Genomic DNA, 16,539 nt, shown 5'->3' with positions numbered 1-16,539 from the left:
TATTTAAACACGAATTTTAATTAAATGTAGGCCTGTTATTATTTATATTATAATTTATTATAATACATTATTTTACATTTATTATAATATTTATAATATTTAGCTTATAGGCCTATTATTTATTATTATCGAAGTCAAAATAAATATGAGGCTATATACAAAAATTAAAAAAACATTGAGAACAAAATAGTCGTCTGAATATAAAACCCATGTGATGACAAAGTGGCGGGATGCTGGGTCTATTCTGCGGAGGTTAGCCTACATCAAAAGGAATAACCAACGACGACAGCATGTTTTATCGTTCCAAGAGAGCAGTTTGACAGGCCAGAATATGGGACAGTGCGGGTGGTTCTTGTGTGTCGGAGACCAAATGTTCAATCTTTTAGAAGCTTCATTGTCTGGGGTGCATCTCTTTCAAATAAAATAAATGTGTATTTGTTGTGTATGTATACACAGATTAGCAGATGTTAAAGCAAGCGCAGCGAAATGCTTTTGTTCCTAGCTCCAGCAGTGCAGTAAATGTCTAACAGTACAATAGGCCTACTAATACACAAATAATCCCAATCTCTTTCTCTCTTCCTCCTACTTGCGGAATTGTCTTTTTTTTCCCCCTGGTTGTATTTTCATCAATGGGTCGGCTAATTGAGTTGCGTAGTTGATGACACTTCATATAGGCTCACGAAAAGGGAGGGGGAAGCGGGAATAGATTTACCCTCAGTATTGGTGTGTTTATAGTTCCTAGGCCCGTTCAAACCATCCAATGGATATCAGACTTGGTTTTTTTTTGTGCCAGAAGCATGTGGGTTACCTTACCACAAGCTATAATAATAGTATGCTAATAACAACTAGAATAATATGTGATATGAAATAAAACTATATTAATAATATAGCCTAAGATATACAGCACATAACATACATTGTGTGTACAAAACATTAGGATCACCTGCTCTTTCCATTGACAGACTGACCAGGTGAATCCTGGTGAAAATAATGATCCCTTATTGATGTCACCTGTTAAATCCAATCAGTGTAGATGAAGGGGAGGAGACAGGTTAAAGAAGGATTTTTAAGCCTTGAGACAATTGAGACATGGATTGTGTGTGTGTGTGTGTGTGTGCCATTCAGAGGCAAATGTGCAAGACTAAATATTTAAGTGCCTTTGAACGGGGTATGGTAGCAGGTGCCAGGCGCACCGGTTTGAGTGTGTCAAGAACTGCAACGCTGCTGGGTTTTTTACACTCAACAGTTTCCCATGTGTATCAAGAATGGTCCACCACCCAAAGGACATCCAGCCCACTTGACACAACTGTGGGAAGAGTTGGAGTCAACATGGGCCAGCATCCCTGTGGAACGCTTTCAACACCTTGTAGAGTCCATGCCCCAACGAATTGAGGTATGTTCTGAGGGCAAAAGAGGGTGCAACTCAATATTAGGAAGCTGTTCCTCTCCTTAACGCTGAGTGTTCCTAACCGCATTGGATTACCATTGTAATCTCTGTATCATAACTCTTCGTTAATATATGATTTAATATGTAAAGGGACAGATGCATTATACTTTTGATAGTTGTTCAGTTTTTAAATGTATTATCTGTTTGGTATACACTCAGTGTATATAGAAAAGTCATTATTATTCAAGAGGTTACTAATAATAATATATTTTAAGTCCATAGTTACCATTAATAAAAAAAAATCATTTTATGTGTATTATTCAGGCAGCATCAGTAATAATATACTGTAACCTACACTCCAGTTTCATTAGGAGTTATATTGGTGTAGTCCTAGGCCTTCTCTTGAAGCCTGCTTTCTGAGGCAAACACCCACCTCTGAAATGTACTACTTGATAGGGTGTGTGGTGTGTGTCTGATGTGATTTGGCCGAACAGCACCAATCATTATTCAGTCTACACAGCCCGTCAGTCTGACTGGCTCTCATCTGCACACATGGAATCTCACATCACTGACTCTCAAACATACAAACATAATATGATCCATTAACAGGTTATACTGTAGGGCTGTGACAGTCATGGCATTTTGGATGATGGTAATTGGCCAGCCAAATGACCGTTGTCCCCGTAATAACCGTTCAAGTAGCCCCATCGGAGAAAATTGGAGCAAAACAGGAAGTAAATATCTGTGCTAAAATATGAGGTGTGATTTGTTGATTCAACTCAACTGAAATTACAAAAAATACACTCCATTGCATGAGCCACATCAGTTAATATCATTTGAATGAACATTCTACATGACCATAGAAATTATTGAGTGTACCCATGAGTTTAACAGTCAAATTGCCAGTGTTAGAGGTTCCAAGCCTGTTCTATTCATTCTATTTCTATGTGCTGCTGCTGCATTGTGGAGGCCGTTGCCTAGGCAACCGAAGACTAGTTTGCTTGTTTCAGCAAGGAGCATCAAAGTTTCATCATGTTGTTAAGAGTCCGTGTTAAGCCCAAAACAGACTCATCTGCATGAATGCCCGGCCTTCCCGTCTTCAGTCAGCTGTTTGTTCCACACAAAACGTTTTATTTTTAAAAACGGTTATGACGGTTATTTTACTTTCATGAGGGTCTTCATCCATAACCATATGGTAATTGTGCCAGCCCTATGTTATAGGTGACTTAGTAAATACTGTAGAGCAGCCTTTCTCAAACTCGGTCCTCGAGACCCCAAAAGTGCACCCGTGGGGTTCCGATGACAGAGTTCTGGTACCCCCTGCTATAGCAGGCCAGGGATGTTAAAATAAGTTCCTGAAAGATAGAAAAGTTGATCCTAACAAATGGTTAGTTCATGCATCAATGAGCACGATAATACAACACAAAACATCAGTAACAGCATTGACTAGCTTTCCTGTAGTCTAGATTGTGGTTATTATTAGCCTCCGATTTGGACTTTGAGCTGCCTCGTTTGTCAAGTGCAGTATTGTTTTTGGTGAGTTGGCAAGGGGGTGTAAACCTTGACATCACATCATCACCATGATATTTCACTGATTTGAATATCTGGATTCTATTTCTATGGGCTCACCGTGTGTTACCGTTATATGCCACATTGAAACGTGTGTTACCGTTATATGCCCCATTGAAACGTGTGTTACCGTTATATGACTCATTGAAACGTGTGTTACCGTTATATGCCCCATTGAAACGTGTGTTACCGTTATATGCCCCATTGAAACATGTTACCATTATATGACTCATTGAAACGTGTGTTACCGTTATATGCCCCATTGAAACATGTGTTACCGTTATATGCCCCATTGAAACGTGTGTTACCGTTATATGCCCCATTGAAACGCTTGTGTTTTGTAATCTAATGCGGTGTGGTAACTCTCCCTGTATTAGAGCTCAGAAGCAAATTACTCCCCAAGATCAGCCTATTGTGGGAAACAATGAGGTTATTGTAACCAGGAGAAACATTATTGTTGAGTGCACATACCACAGTGTGGTTTCACGTTGTTAGAGAGTGTGGTTTCACTAGTAAGTTACCACAGTGTGGTTTCACGTTGTTAGAGAGTGTGGTTTCACTAGTAAGTTACCACAGTGTGGTTTCACGTTGTTAGAGAGTGTGGTTTCACTAGTAAGTTACCACAGTGTGGTTTCACGTTGTTAGAGAGTGTGGTTTCACTAGTAAGTTACCACAGTGTGGTTTCACGTTGTTAGAGAGTGTGGTTTCACTAGTAAGTTACCACAGTGTGGTTTCACGTTGTTGGAGAGTGTGGTTTCACTAGTAAGTTACCACAGTGTGGTTTCACGTTGTTAGAGAGTGTGGTTTCACTAGTAAGTTACCACAGTGTGGTTTCACGTTGTTAGAGAGTGTGGTTTCACTAGTAAGTTACCACAGTGTGGTTTCACGTTGTTAGAGAGTGTGGTTTCACTAGTAAGTTACCACAGTGTGGTTTCACGTTGTTAGAGAGTGTGGTTTCACTAGTAAGTTACCACAGTGTGGTTTCACGTTGTTAGAGAGTGTGGTTTCACTAGTAAGTTACCACAGTGTGGTTTCACTAGTAAGTTACCACAGTGTGGTTTCACGTAGTTAGAGAGTGTGGTTTCACTAGTAAGTTACCACAGTGTGGTTTCACGTAGTTAGAGAGTGTGGTTTCACTAGTAAGTTACCACAGTGTGGTTTCACGTTGTTAGAGAGTGTGGTTTCACTAGTAAGTTACCACAGTGTGGTTTCACGTTGTTAGAGAGTGTGGTTTTACTAGTAAGTTACCACAGTGTGGTTTCACGTTGTTAGAGAGTGTGGTTTCACTAGTAAGTTACCACAGTGTGGTTTCACGTTGTTAGAGAGTGTGGTTTCACCAGTAAGTTACCACAGTGTGGTTTCACTAGTAAGTTACCACAGTGTGGTTTCACGTTGTTAGAGAGTGTGGTTTCACTAGTAAGTTACCACAGTGTGGTTTCACGTAGTTAGAGAGTGTGGTTTCACTAGTAAGTTACCACAGTGTGGTTTCACGTTGTTAGAGAGTGTGGTTTCACTAGTAAGTTACCACAGTGTGGTTTCACGTTGTTAGAGAGTGTGGTTTCACTAGTAAGTTACCACAGTGTGGTTTCACGTTGTTAGAGAGTGTGGTTTCACTAGTAAGTTACCACAGTGTGGTTTCACGTTGTTAGAGAGTGTGGTTTCACTAGTAAGTTACCACAGTGTGGTTTCACCTTGTTAGAGAGTGTGGTTTCACTAGTAAGTTACCACAGTGTGGTTTCACGTTGTTAGAGAGTGTGGTTTCACTAGTAAGTTACCACAGTGTGGTTTCACGTTGTTAGAGAGTGTGGTTTCACTAGTAAGTTACCACAGTGTGGTTTCACGTTGTTAGAGAGTGTGGTTTCACTAGTAAGTTACCACAGTGTGGTTTCACCTTGTTAGAGAGTGTGGTTTCACTAGTAAGTTACCACAGTGTGGTTTCACCTTGTTAGAGAGTGTGGTTTCACTAGTAAGTTACTACAGTGTGGTTTCACCTTGTTAGAGAGTGTGGTTTCACTAGTAAGTTACCACAGTGTGGTTTCACCTTGTTAGAGAGTGTGGTTTCACTAGTAAGTTACCACAGTGTGGTTTCACCTTGTTAGAGAGTGTGGTTTCACTAGTAAGTTACCACAGTGTGGTTTCACCTTGTTAGAGAGTGTGGTTTCACTAGTAAGTTACCACAGTGTGGTTTCACGTTGTTAGAGAGTGTGGTTTCACTAGTAAGTTACCACAGTGTGGTTTCACGTTGTTAGAGAGTGTGGTTTCACTAGTAAGTTACCACAGTGTGGTTTCACGTTGTTAGAGAGTGTGGTTTCACTAGTAAGTTACCACAGTGTGGTTTCACGTTGTTAGAGAGTGTGGTTTCACTAGTAAGTTACCACAGTGTGGTTTCACCTTGTTAGAGAGTGTGGTTTCACTAGTAAGTTACTACAGTGTGGTTTCACCTTGTTAGAGAGTGTGGTTTCACTAGTAAGTTACCACAGTGTGGTTTCACCTTGTTAGAGAGTGTGGTTTCACTAGTAAGTTACTACAGTGTGGTTTCACCTTGTTAGAGAGTGTGGTTTCACTAGTAAGTTACCACAGTGTGGTTTCACCTTGTTAGAGAGTGTGGTTTCACTAGTAAGAGTATCTCGGTAAAGACAGACATGTAGGGACAGAGTTATTGTGTTACATACATTAATACCACCCTTATACTGTGTAACTAAATGTATAGTGTTGGCCTATAGGGATCTCCCTCACTACTGTGTAACTAAATGTACAGTGTTGGCCTATAGGGATCTCCCTCACTACTGTGTAACTAAATGTATAGTGTTGGCCTATAGGGATCTCCCTCACTACTGTGAAACTAAATGTATAGTGTTGGCCTATAGGGATCTCCCTCACTACATGGTGCTGGAGATACAGTATATTGGGTGGGTTATGCAGGGTTTTGTTCCAGCCCACTTACACACCTGTGCTGGGCTGAAGTTGGAGACATGTGAAGGGAACAAGGAAAGGAACAGCTTCCTGGGATGGAACACAGCTACAATATATATTTATTGATACAATACAGCCTGGTATAAATACAATATGTCTTTATTGATACAATACAGCCTGGTATAAATACAATATGTCTTTATTGATACAATACAGCCTGGTATAAATACAATACATCTTTATTGATACAATACAGCCTGGTATAAATACAATATGTCTTTATTGATACAATACAGCCTGGTATAAATACAATATGTCTTTATTGATACAATACAGCCTGGTATAAATACAATACGTCTTTATTGATACAATACAGCCCTGGTATAAATACAATATATCCTTATTGATAAAATACAGCCCTGGTATAAATACAATATATCCTTATTGATACAATACAGCCCTGGTATAAATACAATATATCCTTATTGACACAATACAGCCCTGGTATAAATACAATTTATCCTTATTGATACAATACAGCCCTGGTATAAATACAATATATCCTTATTGATACAATACAGCCCTGGTATAAATACAATATATCCTTATTGACACAATACAGCCCTGGTATAAATACAATATATCCTTATTGATACAATACAGCCCTGGTATAAATACAATATATCTGTATTGATACAATACAGCCCTGGTATAAATACAATATATCCTTATTGATACAATACAGCCCTGGTATAAATACAATATATCTGTATTGATACAATACAGCCCTGGTATAAATACAATATATCTGTATTGATACAATACAGCCCTGGTATAAATACAATATATCCTTATTGATACAATACAGCCCTGGTATAAATACAATATATCTGTATTGATACAATACAGCCCTGGTATAAATACAATATATCTGTATTGATACAATACAGCCCTGGTATAAATACAATATATCCTTATTGATACAATACAGCCCTGGTATAAATACAATATATCCTTATTGATACAATACAGCCCTGGTATAAATACAATATATCTGTATTGATACAATACAGCCCTGGTATAAATACAATATATCCTTATTGATACAATACAGCCCTGGTATAAATACAATATATCCTTATTGATACAATACAGCCCTGGTATAAATACAATATATCCTCATTGATACAATACAGCCCTGGTATAAATGCAATATATCCTTATTGATACAATACAGCCCTGGTATAAATACAATTCATCTTTATTCAATACAATACAGCCCTGGTATAAATACAATATGTATTTATTGATACAATACAGCCCTGGTATAAATACAATATATCCTTATTGATACAATACAGCCCTGGTATAAATACAATATATCCGTATTGATACAATACAGCCCTGGTATAAATACAATTCATCTTTATTCAATACAATACAGCCCTGGTATAAATACAATATGTATTTATTGATACAATACAGCCCTGGTATAAATACAATATATCTGTATTGATACAATACAGCCCTGGTATAAATACAATATATCCTTATTGATACAATACAGCCCTGGTATAAATACAATATATCCTTATTGATACAATACAGCCCTGGTATAAATACAATATATCTGTATTGATACAATACAGCCCTGGTATAAATACAATTCATCTTTATTCAATACAATACAGCCCTGGTATAAATACAATATGTATTTATTGATACAATACAGCCCTGGTATAAATACAATATATCCTTATTGATACAATACAGCCCTGGTATAAATACAATATATCCTTATTGATACTATAGAGCCCCACATTAGAGGTGTCATAATACCCATAAACCTAGCGGTCAAACAATCGTTTTTCCACCAAATAATTTTTCCCATAAGAAATTTTATAAACACTTAAAATAAGGGCTGTGTTTCATGTAGGCTTACCCTGGCGTGACATTTTGATAACCATGTAAATCTCTCTAGGACAAGGTGACTTTTATCAATATATTCGTCTCTATTTACTCTCAGATTAGAAAATGCTAATTAGCATCAAAGTCGACATCAAGGAAAACTACCAATCCCTGTAAACTCCAGCTCGTCATCTCTAGCTGACAGCTTTGCTAACAGTTATTGTGTCAATTCAAAACTTGCACAGGACAGGACACAGAAATGGCCATTTAAAGAAATGTAGCCAGGTTTTATGGCTATTATGACTCGATACAGACCTAGTATAAACACAATGCATCTTTATTGATACAATACAGCCCTAGTATAAACACAATGCATCTTTATTGATACAATACAGACCTAGTATAAACACAATGCATCTTTATTGATACAATACAGACCTAGTATAAACACAATGCATCTTTATTGATACAATACAGCCCTGGTATAAACACAATGCATCTTTATTGATACAATACAGCCCTAGTATAAACACAATGCATCTTTATTGATACAATACAGCCCTGGTATAAATACAATATGTATTTATTGATACAATACAGCCCTGGTATAAATACAATATATCTGTATTGATACAATACAGCCATAGTATAAACACAATGCATCTTTATTGATACAATACAGCCCTAGTATAAACACAATGCATCTTTATTGATACAATACAGCCCTAGTATAAACACAATGCATCTTTATTGATACAATACAGCCCTAGTATAAACACAATGCATCTTTATTGATACAATACAGCCCTAGTATAAACACAATGCATCTTTATTGATACAATACAGCCCTGTGCTAGAAGTTAGCTATTTGTTTCGTGGTGACGTTTCCCCTGGGGACAAATGTAGGATCAGCTTTCCCTCCCCCAATCCTAACCTTAACCATTAGTGGCGGAAACACTAAACTGATCTAAGATCAGCATCTAGGCCGAGGGAACTTCACCCTACACCTAGCTACCTGTCTTGTCTAATAGTTGTCACCATGCCAGGTGCGTCTCTGGGGTGTGGCAGTGTACAGTAAGTCTGTCCTGCTGCCATGCAGTTCTGTATGAACTTGTTCACCCTGTCCTGTCCTCCTTGAACTCTTAGGATGCGAGGGATTTTCTACTCTATGTCTGTCAGTCAGTTAGTCAGGGTAATTGCTGGGCTGGCCTCCATTGTCAATGCTTTATTCATTCAGCCACCCACGTACTGTCAGTCACCCACACTACTCACACTTGTTATCGGTAACGGTACTTGTCGTGGCCACACAACACAGTATGCGCGCACACACACACACAGCTATGTCTTACTATAGTTGTGTGGACCAACAATTGATTCCCATTCAAAACGTTAACCTTATCCCCTAAACCTAACCTTAACTCCTAACCCTAGACATAACCACTAACCCTAATTCTTACTCAAACCCTAATCCTAACCCATTTTTTTTTTTTTACAAGTGACGACTGGCAATATGTCCTCACTTCTCAGAAATGTAGGTGGTTTACTATTCTTGTGAGGACTTCTGGTACTCGCAAGTATAGAAAACGTGTACACACACAGTCACACATAATGAATTGACACTGAAGTGAAGTCAGGTATTTTGTAAAGGAGTTTCTACACACCTACAGAATGTGTGTACTACATATTGCTCTAACCACAGTTTACTGTTGTGTAAACCTGCTATGCTATTAAGCAGAAAACAACATTCAGCACCACTCTGTCTTGGCTTCAACATCTGAACCCATTAAACTAATGTTAAACCCCCTAAAAGTGAACTGAAATAATTAGCACAGGCCCCATATCCATTCCAGAACCAACACACACACACACACACACACACACACACACACACACACACACACACACACACACACACACACACACACACACACACACACACACAACCAATACTCACCCTCTCCTCCCTCCTCTTTCTCTGTTTTTCTTTTGTCCTCCTCCCTCCTCCTCCCTTACTCCCTCCTCCTCCCTTACTCCCTCCTCCTCCCTTCCTCCTGCCTTACTCCCTCCTCCCCCCTTCCCCCTCCCTCCTCCTCCTCCCTTCCCCCTCCCTCCTCCTCCCCCTTCCCCCCTCCCTCCTCCTCCCTCCCTTCCTCCCTTCTCCTCCCTTACTCCCTCCTCCTCCCTTCCCCCTCCCTCCTTCTCCCTTCCTCCCTCCTCCTCCCTTACTCCCTTCTCCTCCCTTACTCCCACCTCCTCCCTTCCTCCTGCCTTACTCCATCCTCCTCCCTTCCCCCTCCCTCTCCCCCCTTACTCCCTCCTCCTGCCTTACTCCCACCTCCTCCCTTCCTCCTGCCCTACTCCCATCTCCTCCCTTCCCCCTCCCTCCCTCCTCCTCCCTCCCTCCTCCTCCCTTACTCCCTCCTCCTCCCTTCTCCCTCCCTCCTCCTCACTCCCTTACTCCCTCCTCCTGCCTTACTCCCACCTCCTCCCTTCGTCCTGCCTTACTCCCTCCTCCTCCCATCCCCCTCCCTCCCTCCTCCTCCCTCCTCCTCCCTTACTCCCTCCTCCTCCCTTCCCCCTCCCTCCTCCTCACTCCCTTACTCCCTTACTCCCTCCTCCTCCCTACCTCCCTCCTCACCCCCCTGAGATAGCGGTGTGAAAAATCACATTTTTTCAACATTTTCTCCCTGAGGTGGCTCTGGCAGGGATTCACATGCCTTTCATACACTCCCCCCCCTCCAACACACACACACACACACACACACACACACACACACACACACACACACACACACACACACACACACACACACACACACACACACACACACACACACACACACACACACACACTGGAACAGACCGGTTTCGGCCCAGCCTTTGATGTGCTTGCCATTTCATGCAGGTTGGCTTCTTTGGTTTATTGGTGTCTGTGCATACGGCTGTGTGTGTGTGTGTGTGCGTGTGTGCGTGTGCGTGTGCGCGCGTATGGCTCTGTGTGTGTTTATTTGGCATCGGCATATCCTGGCCACCAAATTCATAATAATAAATAAAAACAATAATGCTGATAATAATTACTGGTTGTTAAAGAGAGAAACTGACAACGGTTGGATAGTTGTGATAGTTCTGCAGCCAGAATAACTGGTTTGGGAGAACAGCATGAACTATCAGGTGTGGTGTGTACTGTGCTGGGCAGCATGTGTGTGAACATGTGGGTTTGTGGCTGTGTGTGCATGGGCACGTGTGTGTGTGGCCATTTGTGTGATTACTGATACGGTTCCAATAATTCACTTTTAAACTGAACTATCTAAGGATCAATCCCAAGGCTCAATGGAGGTGTGTGTGTGTGTGTGTGTGTGTGTGTGTGTGTGTGTGTGTGTGTGTGTGTGTGTGTGTGTGTGTGTGTGTGTGTGTGTGTGTGTGTGTGTGTGTGTGTGTGTGTGTGCTTGTGCGTGTGCGTGAGAGAGAGAGATTGTGTGTGTGAGAGAGATTGTGAGAGAGAGATTGTGTGTGTGTGAGAGAGATTGTGTGTGTGTGATTGTGTGTGTGTGAGAGAGATTGTGTGTGTGTGTGTGTGTGTGTGTGTGTGTGTGTGTGTGTGTGCTTGTGCGTGTGCGTGTGTGTGAGAGAGATTGTGAGAGAGAGATTGTGTGTGTGTGTGAGAGATTGTGAGAGAGAGATTGTGTGTGTGAGAGAGATTGTGTGTGAGAGAGATTGTGTGTGAGAGAGATTGTGTATGTGAGCGAGATTGTGTGTGTGAGAGAGATTGTGTGTGTGAGAGAGATTGTGTGTGTGAGAGAGATTGTGAGTGTGAGAGAGATTGTGTGTGTGAGAGAGATTGTGAGAGAGAGATTGTGTGTGTGAGAGAGATTGTGTGTGTGAGAGAGATTGTGTGTGTGTGAGAGAGATTGTGTGTGTGAGAGAGATTGTGTGTGTGAGAGAGATTGTGTGTGTGAGAGAGATTGTGTGTGTGAGAGAGATGTGTGTGTGAGAGAGATTGTGTGTGTGAGAGAGATTGTGTGTGTGAGAGATTGTGTGTGTGAGAGAGATTGTGTGTGTGAGAGAGATTGTGTGTGTGTGAGAGAGATTGTGTGTGTGAGAGAGATTGTGTGTGTGAGAGAGATTGTGTGTGTGAGAGAGATGTGTGTGTGAGAGAGATTGTGTGTGTGAGAGAGATTGTGTGTGTGAGAGAGATTGTGTGTGTGAGAGAGATTGTGTGTGTGTGAGAGAGATTGTGTGTGTGAGAGAGATTGTGTGTGTGAGAGAGATTGTGTGTGTGAGAGAGATTGTGTGTGTGAGAGAGATTGTGTGTGTGAGAGAGATTGTGTGTGTGAGAGAGATTGTGTGTGTGAGAGAGATTGTGTGTGTGAGAGAGATTGTGTGTGTGAGAGAGATTGTGTGTGTGAGAGAGATTGTGTGTGTGAGAGAGATTGTGTGTGTGAGAGAGATTGTGTGTGTGACTGTGGTTATTAGTGTGTTCCAGTACAGGGTTTTGGAGATCTCACCTCCAGTTGGGCCATATGGTCCACAATACATCCCCACAAAGAATCTCTCTTTTGTCAGTTACACCAAGCCGGATGGCGATTTATTTAACCAACTGGATCTTCCCACAAAAGCATCCATCCTATATCCATCTCACGTCTTTGATATCAGATGGTTCAAAAAAATGTCTCAATTAACACATTTGCATTGGGTTGGTGTTGGTGATCCACTTCCAAACAGGTCAGAGACTCTGTTTGCATCCCAAGTGGCACCCTGTTCCCTTGATAGTGCACTACATTTGACCTGGGTCCATAGGGGTCCTGGTCAGAAGTAGTGCACCTTAAAGGGAGTAGGGTTCCATTTGGGACGAGGCCTCCGTTTCCAACGCCTTGGTCTCTTCCCTCTAAAATGTTAATTAGCCTGTGCTTTGAGATATTTCCGCTCAGGGCTGGCCATATGGACCCAGCATATGTTCTGTATATACAGTACAATATATCATTCATACATGGCTCAGGGATGAACATTGATAAGAGGAGATACATTTGGGACAGAACCGAAGGGGTATTGGTTCAGTACAAAGGGAGACAGTATTTTGTGGGGTCTGTGTTGTCCCTCCCTTGACAGGTGGAGAGCATGGTATTGCTTCACCTTTATTCTAATGTGTAATGACAAAGTTTCCATGTGTTCCCCAATAGGACGAGAAAGGTTTTCCTGTTGCGATCATTCAGCCATCCTTCAATATCCTTATTTTGTAACTGGGCTTTCTCCATCCAACTGCAGAACACCATCTTTCACCAGGCCTGGTAGCATCCTCCCTCCCTCCCACACACACACACACACACACGCACGCAAACACACACACATGCAAACACACACACACACACACACACACACACACACACACACACACACACACACACACACACACACACACACACACACACACACACACACACACACACACACAAACACACACACCAGTAAACGAGCCAGCAGCCAATTGGACCAGCCCATGTGCCCAGTGCCAACACGTAGCATTTTGGGTCCGGGCTTAGCCAATCAGAACAACTGACACTGTCTCTGCCCGGGACGTCCAATCACAGAGGGCCTGTGCACCTGGTGATGCATTAGGGGCCGGTTACAGTGTTAACAGTGGGCTTCAGCTCAGACAGTCAGACCCCCAGACACACACACACACACACACACACACACACACACACACACACACACACACACACACACACACACACACACACACACACACACACACACACACACCGACAAACACACACACACAGGTGCCGTGGCTAAGGTCCATGAGGAGCACAGGCCAATAAGACCTGCTATCTAACACGTGTCCTGGCACTGGACTGGGTGGCAGCATCCCTTTCCCATCATGCATTGTGTTATCAGTGGGCTGCCTCTCCCTCCTTCTCCCTCTCCTTCTCTCCTTCTTATCCCAGCTCAGTGTTCTCTGCTCTCTCTCCCTCTCCCCCTCTCTCTCCCTCTCCCTCTCTCTCCCTCTCCCCCTCTCTCTCTCCTCCTCTCTCTCAACAATGAGAACAGTGTGCCCACGTTAAAAACGAGGGCCTCACCGTAAAAATATGTTTATGTGCTAATAAAGATGATTAGAAATCACACAAGCCGCAAGAAATAAAAACCGTTGTGGGCACAGATGATAAGACCAGAAAATGGAAGTAGGAGATAGAGAGTGAAAGAGAATATTTACATGTTAGTAGAGGGTCTTATGCAGAGGAACTTACAGGCACAATTAGGGTTCAGTGCCTTGCTCAAGGGAACATCTAAATATTTTTTTACCTAGTTGGCTCTGGGATTGGAACCAGCAACCTTTCGTTTACTGGCCCAACCGGTAGGCTACCTGCCGCCTAGCAAGAAGGAGAGCGAGAGAGTGGGATAGAGAGAGGAATGGAGAGAGAGCGTTCATTCCGAGTGGAGGGATATGAATAGCCTTTGTTTTCACCACAACTCAGGGTTGTGTGGTCTGCCAATGTCTGGCTCTTATTATGGGCTTTGTGTCGGCACTGCAAGTGGTGCGCACGTGTGTGTGTGTGTGTGTGTGTGTGTATGTGTGTGTGTGTGTAGCGTCAGAGGGCATGTACAAATGCACATATGTGTTAGTGATTATGTTTGCACTCGTGTGCTTATATTATATAAATATAATCTCAGTCTACCAGGTAGGCTTTTTCTGGAGGGGGGGTTCTTTCTCCTGGTCTATCCGGGAAAGTTGTGAAATTGAAATAGGAATTCACAGAACTGTGTGGCTAGCTACCTGGCTGTGGGATTTGGGCTCCAGCTAAACTGAGTGGAGTGGAGTGGGTTAGCCTGATCCAATCAACCACAGCAGAACTGGACGGAAATGGAGCTGTATCTGTCACACACACATACTGGAGCACACACACACACATACTGGAGCACACACACACAACAGAGCCTTCCCTTCTTTTAGAATACAAATTAAGCTTCTCTGCATACAGAATAGTTAGTACACTTCCCCTCTGAATACAGAATAGTTAGTACACTTCCCCTCTGATTACAGACTAGTTAGTACACTTCCCCTCTGAATACAGACTAGTTAGTACACTTCCCCTCTGCATACAGAATAGTTAGTACACGTCCCCTCTGAATACAGAATAGTTAGTACACTTCCCCTCTGAATACAGACTAGTTAGTACACTTCCCCTGTGAATACAGACTACTTATTACACGTCCCCTCTGAATACAGACTAGTTAGTACACTTCCCCTCTGAATACAGACTAGTTAGTACACTTCCCCTCTGAATACAGAATAGTTAGTACACTTCCCCTCTGAATACAGAATAGTTAGTACACTTCCCCTCTGAATACAGAATAGTTATTACACGTCCCCTCTGCATACAGACTAGTTAGTACACTTCCCCTCTGCATACAGACTAGTTAGTACACTTCCCCTCTGAATACAGACTAGTTAGTACACTTCCCCTCTGAATACAGACTAGTTAGTACACTTCCCCTCTGAATACAGACTAGTTAGTACACTTCCCCTCTGAATACAGACTAGTTAGTACACTTCCCCTCTGCATACAGAATAGTTAGTAAACTTCCCCTCTGAATACAGAATAGTTAGTACACTTCCGCTCTGCATACAGAATAGTTAGTACACTTCCCCTCTGAATATAGAATAGTTATTACACGTCCCCTCTGCATACAGACTAGTTAGTACACTTCCCCTCTGAATACAGACTAGTTAGTACACTTCCCCTCTGAATACAGAATAGTTAGTACACTTCCCCTCTGCATACAGAATAGTTAGTACACTTCCCCTCTGAATACAGAATAGTTAGTACACTTCCCCTCTGAATACAGACTAGTTAGTACACTTCCCCTCTGAATACAGACTAGTTAGTACACTTCCCCTCTGAATACAGACTAGTTAGTACACTTCCCCTCTGAATACAGAATAGTTAGTACACTTCCCCTCTGCATACAGAATAGTTAGTACACTTCCCCTCTGAATACAGACTAGTTAGTACACTTCCCCTCTGAATACAGACTAGTTAGTACACTTCCCCTCTGAATACAGAATAGTTAGTACACTTCCCCTCTGCATACAGACTAGTTAGTACACTTCCCCTCTGAATACAGAATAGTTAGTACACTTCCCCTCTGCATACAGAATAGTTAGTACACTTCCCCTCTGAATACAGAATAGTTAGTACACTTCCCCTCTGCATACAGAATAGTTAGTACACTTCCCCTCTGAATACAGAATAGTTATTACACGTCCCCTCTGCATACAGACTAGTTAGTACACTTCCCCTCTGAATACAGACTAGTTAATACACTTCCCCTCTGATTACAGACTAGTTAGTACACTTCCCCTCTGAATACAGACTAGTTAGTACACTTCCCCTCTGCATACAGAATAGTTAGTACACTTCCCCTCTGAATACAGAATAGTTAGTACACTTCCCCTCTGAATACAGAATAGTTAGTACACTTCCCCTCTACATACAGAATAGTTAGTACACTTCCCCTCTGAATACAGACTAGTTAGTACACGTCCCCTCTGAATACAGACTAGTTAGTACACTTCCCCTCTGAATACAGAATAGTTAGTACACTTCCCCTCTGAATACAGAATAGTTAGTACACTTCCCCTCTGAATACAGAATAGTTAGTACACGTCCCCTCTGAATACAGAATAGTTAGTACACTTCCCCTCTGAATACAGAATAGTTAGTACACTTCCCTTCTGAATACAGAATAGTTAGTACACGTCC

General features: G+C 41.9%; 1 protein-coding gene across 18 annotated transcripts in view; it reads left to right on the top strand.

Annotated features, from left to right (window-relative positions):
• Positions 1–16,539, top strand: part of LOC106590752 (nuclear factor 1 X-type) — a 162,513-nt gene that overhangs the window by 1,574 nt on the left and 144,400 nt on the right. The gene's annotated exons all lie outside the window — the stretch shown is intronic.

This window comes from Salmo salar, chromosome ssa12 (genome assembly GCF_905237065.1).
Source record: "Salmo salar chromosome ssa12, Ssal_v3.1, whole genome shotgun sequence".
In the NCBI taxonomy this organism is placed as follows: Eukaryota; Metazoa; Chordata; class Actinopteri; order Salmoniformes; family Salmonidae; genus Salmo; species Salmo salar.
Note: the sequence above shows the minus strand (reverse complement) of the source record. Positions and strands in the feature narration are given on the sequence as shown.